This window comes from Theropithecus gelada, chromosome 14, assembly GCF_003255815.1.
Source record: "Theropithecus gelada isolate Dixy chromosome 14, Tgel_1.0, whole genome shotgun sequence".
Lineage (NCBI taxonomy): Eukaryota > Metazoa > Chordata > Mammalia > Primates > Cercopithecidae > Theropithecus > Theropithecus gelada.
In genome coordinates this window covers 111,036,042-111,044,123 of record NC_037682.1, presented here as the reverse complement: position 1 = coordinate 111,044,123, position 8,082 = coordinate 111,036,042, and the positions used below count along the sequence as shown (strand labels likewise).

Genomic DNA, 8,082 nt, shown 5'->3' with positions numbered 1-8,082 from the left:
GCAGTGGCAAAGCATCCAGGGCCAGACGTCCCCCAAACGCACCCCCCTCAAGGAGAAGCAATCAGACCCAGGAGCGCAGCATGGCCGCTTGACATTTGATGGGAGTCATTATCAGACACTTATTCCCAATCAGGCCTCAAGTGTCTCTGAGGGCCCCTCTGGTGCCTTCTTATTCCAGGGAGCACTAATAGGAGGAGGGAGGCGGGGAACCCACCGGGTCTGGGCAGAGGTCCTCACAGCCCACTCCTCTGACTCCAGCACCCTCTTTTCCTTCTGAGGCCCCGAGAGGTTGAACTCCCACAAGTCAAAGCACAGAGCCCAGGGTGGGTGGGTTGGGGGGGGGACTCCAGAGCTGGGAGGCTCAAACCCCTGGTCTTCAGTAAGATCCGGTACAGGGAAGCCCAACGGGTTGCCTGTGAGGAGCCTGGGTCTGAATTCAAATTCCTGCTGGACTCAAGAAGGGCTTTATCTCCCAGCTCATGCCTTGGCAGTCCTGAGCCCCCTGAGCAGCATCCTCTGCCCTCAGCCAGGATCCTCCCTGGCACATACACCAGAACTCCCCATGCGCAGCAGCAGCCCTGAGGCTGTCTTGGAAAGAGCCATGGCTCCGGCGTCTGAAGGTCCGGCTCTCCCTGTTCCACCCAGGAACCTTGAGCGAGCCACCTAATCTCTCCTGCTCTGAAAGGAGACAATGATCCAACCCGCCCTCCCAGCCCTGCCTCTCTCTGCAGGAGGCTATTGAGAGAATCATGTTCTTTAATGTATGGGAAAGCACTTGATAAACTGGAAAATAAGCACTGGGTACAATTTTCTCCACTGGATAACCACAATAGAGGCAAGCTCAGGTGAGCCAGGCACAGGCGTGATGGTAGGGGTGTGTGTGTGCACGTGCGCGTGCACATGTGCGCGCGTCTGCACTGGCGTCTCACTTCGTGCCTCAGCACTCCAATACCCGTATTTCATGGTTTGGGATTGTCTGTGGGTTTTCACCCTCTATGTCTCTGTTCGGGCAGTGAATCAACCATATTGATGAGATACACTGAATGCAGAGGCTGAGTTCTGAGCTGACAAAACAAAGGGAATAAAAAAGCCCTGGCCTGGGATGTGACAATCTAGAGGACGTGAGGATGTGCACACACATACCTCTGTGATCTCTCAGGGAACTTAAGGACTCAAAACAACTGAATGGGAAATGTAGGAAAAGAGGGAGTGGAGGGTCATGGAACAATGGGGCCTGAGAGAGATCAACCCAGGTTTTCTGGTGGAGGAGGTAAGGTCTGGGTTGGATATTTTTTGCTTGTTTTTTGTTTTGAGATGGGGTCTCTCTCTGTCACCCAGGCTGGAGTGCCGTTGCACAATCACAGCTTACGGCAGCCTCAACCTCCTGGGCCCAAAGGATCCTCCTGTCTCACTCAGCCTCCCAAGTAGCTGGGACTACAGGCACGCACCACCACACCCAGCTGATTTTTTAATTTTTTTTTTTTTTTTTTTTTTTTGGTAGAGACAGGATCTCGCTTTGTTGCCCAGGCTGGTCTCGAACTCCTGGGTACAAGCAATCCTCACACCTTGGCCTCCCAAAGCACTGGGATTACAGGCATGAGCCACTGCACGCGGCATGAGCTGGATTTTGATGGGAAGGCTGGGCATGCAGAGAGCAGGAAAAATGACTGTGGAGGGTTGGACAGACATGGGTCAGTTTTAAGTATATTCTGTTATCAAATAATACTAATTAAACTTCACCCTTATAGAGCAAATTGGGATTTACAAAGCTTTTTCACATGTATTTTCTCCTTTGAATCTCATTACCATCCCTTGAACTAGACAAATTGGTTTTATTGTCCCCATTCTATAGGTGAGGAAACTGAGGCTCAGAAAGGTGGCTTTCCCAGTGTCTCCAAGCTCATAGGCCATGGAGCTGGTAGGAAGGCTCGGGGTTCCGACTCTGACCCCACCTGGTGCCCTTTCCACAGGTCTCTCTATAATTCTACTCCACCACTGCGTCTGGTTATCTCTGCTTACTCCTGGGAGGCAGGTACCATGTTTGGGTAATGAGCTCTGGGTAGTGCTTGGGAAGTTAGTCAGTGGAGTAGTGGCTTTAGAATAAGAGAGAATGTAGGTCAAACCCCAGCTCTGCCATCTTCCTTAATTTTAACTTGCTAGGTCCTCTGCATATTAGTCTGTTTTCACAAGGCTGATAAAGACATACCTGAGACTGGGTAATTTACAAAAGCAAGGGGTTTATTGGACTTACAGTTGCACGTGGCTGGTGAAGCCTCAGAATCATGGTGGAAGGCAAGGAGGAGCAAGTCACATCTTAAGTGGATGGCAGCGGGCAAAAAGAGCTTGTGCAGGGCAACTCCCGTTTTTAAAACCGTCAGATCTTGTGAGAAACATTCACTATCATGAGAACAGCATGAGAAGGACCCAATTTTTTTCTTTTTAGAGACTGGGTCTCACTCTCTCACCCAGGCTGGATGATGGTGGTGGTGATGATCACAGCTCACTGCAGCCTCAAGTGAGCCAGGCTCAAGTGACCCTCCCACCTCAGTCTCCTGAGTAGGTGGGACTACAGGTGCACACCATCATGCCTGCCTAGAACGTCTCTGAAACACTTAACACTGCCTAACACACAGTATTTGCTCAATTAATGGTAGCTGCTATCATTAACATCAGTTATTAGTTATTATTACTAATTGAGAAGACTGTCCTGATGGCCATTTTTCACTGGTTTCTTCCTTCCAGGATAAATGGGTCATTAGGCACCCACACTGTGACCTTCTGTTACTACTACAACAGGTGATTCCCAGTGAGCACAAGGTGATATACTTCCTCTGTCCGTGTGGGCCCAGGTAACCAATCCAGACCCCACACCTGAGGGGCCTTAGGAACATTCTTCCACCAATTGGTGTTGAGCCTGACCCCCCAGAGACCTGTTGAAATCCATTTCAGTCGCCAGAGCTCTCATTTCTATTAAAACTCCATTTGCCAAGAAAGCGGAAAGGTAATTATGAATCCTAGTCTTAAATCACTCCGCCACTGAATTATTAAAGGGAAGAATTAAAAATAATCAGGCTTTTTCATTACACTTCATAGCAGGGAAATTAAAGGTGTAAGAATGTATTTTTTTCCTCGAATTTAAGTATTCATTTTGGAGATTTATAGGGGAGTTGAAATGATTCCCTGCGTGCCCAGTTCTCCCTTTTATGAAAGGGGGAGAGAGAAAAAACCTTGTAAAATTAAAAGGGAGATAGAGCGAAGAAGGGATTTAACATAAAGAAGTACAACTGAGTGTTTTGCATTTTAATACATTTTTTTCTGCACAATTACACCATTGAGTGATATGGCAGAGAGAGATTAGGCGGCTGCTAATTTCAGATACTCGGTGGTAAAATGGCAAGGGGGTCTCCCCAATTGCTGGGTTGGAAAAGCATGCGGGGGCATCAGAGCTGCCCTCAGACCCGAAAGCCTGTGAGTGGCAAGGGCCATTTCCTGTGCCAAGCCCCGCACACCCTCTTTTCTTGAGGGGAGAACAGGATAAGGGATCTGGTTCCTTTCACAGAGCAGAAAACCCAAGGCACCAAGGCTGGGGAAAGCAGCGGCCTCAGACGCAGACGGGGGGCAGGGACACAGAGAGGAACTTTCCAGTGAGTTGTCAGATCTGGAAGGTGGAACAGAGAGAAGGTGGGATGCCTTTCCCTCAACACTCATTTCCTGTACCCGCCCCCCATCATGGTTGAGTGCTGGAAACAGAACTCTCCAGAATTTGGGGAGAGACAGGAAGATTCTGGAAGGCATTGGTCTTCAGAACCAAATGCCCAGACCAATGAGATGAAAGATTCAGTGCAGTCTCTGCCTTCCCCAGGCCCATCCAGTCGGGAGAATGCAAACTAGACTTCCCTGATTCAAGTGAGAAACAGGTGTAAACTCTTCATCGCGCTGGGATTAGGTACAGAAGGGTAGGAAGTGACAGCTTGGGCTGACCTGGATGGGATCCATCCAGTGCCACTTCTGGGAGCAAGGGAGCAGGAGAGTGAGCTTAGTTTGCCGCAAAGAGGTGGGGGGTCCTGAGCACCTCAATTCTTCCTGCATTCCAGCAGCTGGGGAGCGCTGTGTGCCTCTCTTCCTTCTGAGGACAGTGAGGACTAAACAAGAATAGAGAGTGCCGTTAACACATGAGCATCACTGGCAACAGCTGGGTAGTCCCAAATCAGACCCAGGGGAGGGTGCTGAGAGTGACTGGCCCCATCCAGATGTGCTTCAGCAGCTAGCCTGCCTCTCTATGGGGAAGCCAAGCAGGAACACCTCTGTCCTACGTCCCTTCCACCCATACAGCAAAGGCTGAACCAGGAAAGGGGTGGGGAGAGGCACAGCCCCTCCCCCAAGGAGCTGGGCCCCAGAGCCGCTCTGCCACCTGCCCCTCCCCAGTAGTAATGAATTGCAGGGAAATGCTGCTGAGAGGTGTCAGAACAATTTCTATTAAACATAATTTCCTAATGAAAAGGTTACGAGGGAGCCCGGTGGAGCTAATCAGGATTGAATGCTCACTCCAGCCGTTCCGAGGGAGGGGGCTCAAGGCCGGTCCTTGGTTCTACCAGGTCTGGGCTGGAGGGAGGAGGCCCTGGGGCTGGGGCCCTAAGCAGCTTTGGATGCCTCCCACCCCAGGTTTGCACATACTGTTATTGAGAGCAGACCAGTGCCAGGCACTGTGCTCAGTGCTATCCATATGTCATCTCATATCAGCCCTGCAAAATTGATACAATTGTTCCCATTTTGAGGATGAGCAAACTGAGGCTCTGAAAGGCCACATGACTTGCCCAAGGTCGTATCCTTATAAACTAGGAGGCAAAGGCAGGGCTGGGCCCGGGTCTGTCTGAGGGAAGCTGGGCTGCATTGCCATCCTCCCTTCTTACCTCCCAGGGTCCTGCCCACCCTGTGGTTGCAAAGGCCTCTGAAGAGCAAACACAGCCCTGGTCATGGGGCAGGGCTGGGCAGTTCTGGAGCAGCAAAGTCTGTGTGGTTCCTGCCCAGGTATCCCTCTGTGCATACCCCGCTGTCTGTAAGGAAACTATGGTCACCGACTCTAATGGTTCTGTGACTCCTCCGAGGCTGGCCTGAATCCCTGCTGAGCCCAGAAGGGGCATGTTTGTCAATACAGCCAACTTGGGTGCTGAGAGCCCTTTGAGGCTGTAAACAGGGGACACTCAGCCTATGCACACCCCTTTTCCGGTCCCAGAAAGTGTCCCCCAGCCAACCCTGCCTCTGAGCAGTGTCTCCCCCACTCCCCCATTGCCATAGATCTGGAATGCTGAATTCCTACATCAGGGCTGTACCACAGGTGGGGCCCAAAACTAAGACAAAGGAGGATGCTTTTTTAGAATGTTCAGAGATTCCTCCCAGCCCTGGATTATAAGGTCTTTAGAAATGGCCTTGGCCCCTGCTGGTGGGAGGTCGGGGATGGGGGATGGAACAGGAAGAGCGAACAGGGAGCAGATCTGAGGCTGAATGGTAATGAGCCCTATTCTCATGCAGTTCAGAGGCTCCAGATACCACCAGGGTCCAGCGCGGACAGTTTCAGAACAGTGGGGCTTTTGCCCTGCTGGAGCTTCTGTTGATGTTGAGATACTTCTTTGAGGGAAAGGATATTCCAGATGTGACCTTGGGGATGGATACAGGCCCTTAGAGATTGCTCTGAAAACCCTCCAGGAATCTCACCACCACCCATATATGCTGGGGCGACGGGGATGAGTCTAGAGGAAGGGCCCACACTACAGATTCTAACCCCCACCACTTCCCATCTATACCTACCACCACCTCCCTTCCCCTCCCTGGCCATCCTTCCACCCCTCTGACGAGCGCCTCACCCCAAGCAGGGTGCTTCTCGCCATCCCTCATTACGATGAAGCTGTCACTGACTGCCACAGGCCTTCCCTGGACCTTCAAAGCTGGGAACAGTATGAAATATGCACCACCTTCCCAGCTCCCACTCCCCCCACCCTTGGCTCCCTCCCTTGAATTGCTCCACGCAGATTAAACTCAGATCTCACAGCTCTGACTGAAGACATTCAACGCTGCTTCTGCCTCTAGGCAAGAGGCGCTCACTTCCTGGTGTCTGGGGTGCCCCGGCCCCAGGCCCCTCCACACACACCCTCCCCATGAGGCCATCGCATCCCAGCCCACTTAGACAGAAGACTTCCTGGCAGGGCCATCCAGGTTTTCGCTGAGGACAACAGTGGTTCTCAAAGTGTGGTTTCTGGACCAGCAGCATCAGCATCACCGAGAGCTTGTCAGAAATGCACATCCTCAGGCTCTACCCAGACTTCTAGAATCAGAAACTGGGGAGGGAACCAGCAATTTGGGGTTTAATGAGCTCACCAGGTAATTCTGATACATGCTTCAGCTTGAGAACCGTTGATCTAAAGCTGGGTTCAGTCAACATCGAGTCAACTAGACGGAGCTCCCCTGCGAGCCCAGGACTGTGCTAAGACTGGCAGCGAAGAAAGGCACCACCTTCCCTGCACAGGGCTGGCAGGCTGCGGCTAATCAGGGGCCTGAAGAGTGGCAGGCAGCGGGCCCAGCCAGAGAACGCTGGAGGACACAAAGGGTGCGAGTTGCACACCCCGCGGCAGGGAACCGAGACTCCAGGAGGAAGGGAATAAAACTAAATGTAAATAATGGGGCCAAAATGTAGGCAGGAATGGGGGCCAGTAACTCCAGCAGGCCTCGTTATGCAGTGTGGTTACTTACCAAGTGCTGCCATAGTCTGCGTCTCGTTGGGAGAGGAGTGGAGCAGGAGGGATTATCCCCATTTTACAGGGGAGGCAGTAGAGAGCAGAGGAGCCCTATCCAGGGCTTCAGGGCAGTCAGTAAAGAACTGGGCTCGGTTCCTCTGACTCCCATTTGAGCGCCCTTTCCAGGCCCGGGAAGCTTCGGGAGGGCCTGAGCCTAGCAGTTGGCAGGATCTGGAGGAGCTGAGGGAGGTGTTGGGAAGCCCTGGGGGGTCAGCTGGAGAGGAGGCAGGAGTCAGGGGACATCCTGGCATCAGGCCTGCTGCCCTCATCATCATCCACAGCACTGCCTTCAGCATCAGTGTCCCAGCTCGGACGAGTTTGCCCCAACTACAAGTGACAGAAAGCCAAGGAGAAGAGGTGAGTGGAATGTGGCGGGAAAGAGGGAGCAGCCCAGCTTCTTGGGGAAGAGGGTCCTCACGAGGGCCTCAGGCAGGTCCCTCTGGCTGTGGGCAGAGGACCCAAAGGATGGAGAAGGGAGGCAACGGAGGCTGCAGACAGTGGCCAGGCATGGCCTGGACTAGGATGGTGGCTGTGGGGAAAGAAGAAGTGGGTGCAGGAGGAGTGGAGGGCCAGTAGACAGACACAAGGGCTGCACCATTGACCCTGGGGAATGTCGTATGTCTTCTCCCAGCTGCCATTCTCACTATTCCCCTTCTTCATGTCATCCCACAAGAGCAGGCCCCTCAGGAGGAACCCGCGACGGGAGAGAAGGATGTGACTCCACGTTGCAAGTTCTCTTCTCTCCCTGAGCTTTCCCCAGTGCCTGGCCTTGGGCACAGGGAAAGTCCAGACCAGCTCCTGGGGCCATCCCCATCCCATCTGCATCTCCCAGCCTTGGTCAACATCTCTTCCTCACCTCTCGCCTCAACCCCCACTCATCCCTCCTGACGCTGCACCCCACACTGCCTGTGTCCCCACTGCCTGCACCTCACCTCCTTTAGAAAGCCTCTCCCTCACCATCCCCAGCCTCTAGGACTCAGCAGCCAGAGGACCTGTATTTCATTCCCAGCTCTTCCACCTGTTATCATTGTAATGGATATAAAGGCCCTTCAGCTTCCTCAGCCCCGCTCAGTGAATGTTGTGAAGGTCAGCGAGGGGACTGGTAACGGTAGGTACTCAGGGTCTGGTACTTCCTGTGCTACCTGGGCCTCCTCAGCATCTACCTACAACTACGTGGACCATATTCCACAGAGACAGGTGGGCCTTGCCCCTATGAAAGTTTCCTCCACTCTTCACTCCCCACCCACACCAGCATGCAGCGTGGACCAAAGGCGCAAGAGGCAGGAGCCAGAGG

At 52.9% G+C, this 8,082-nt stretch overlaps 1 long non-coding RNA gene across 1 annotated transcript in view; it reads right to left on the bottom strand.

The window, feature by feature from the left end:
* Nucleotides 1-2,445: 2,445 nt before the first annotated feature.
* Nucleotides 2,446-8,082, bottom strand: part of LOC112605563 — a 113,600-nt gene continuing 107,963 nt past the window's right edge. The window contains exon 4 of the long non-coding RNA XR_003115524.1: nt 2,446-4,142. This is a non-coding gene — a long non-coding RNA (uncharacterized LOC112605563). The remainder of the gene's footprint in view (nt 4,143-8,082) is intronic.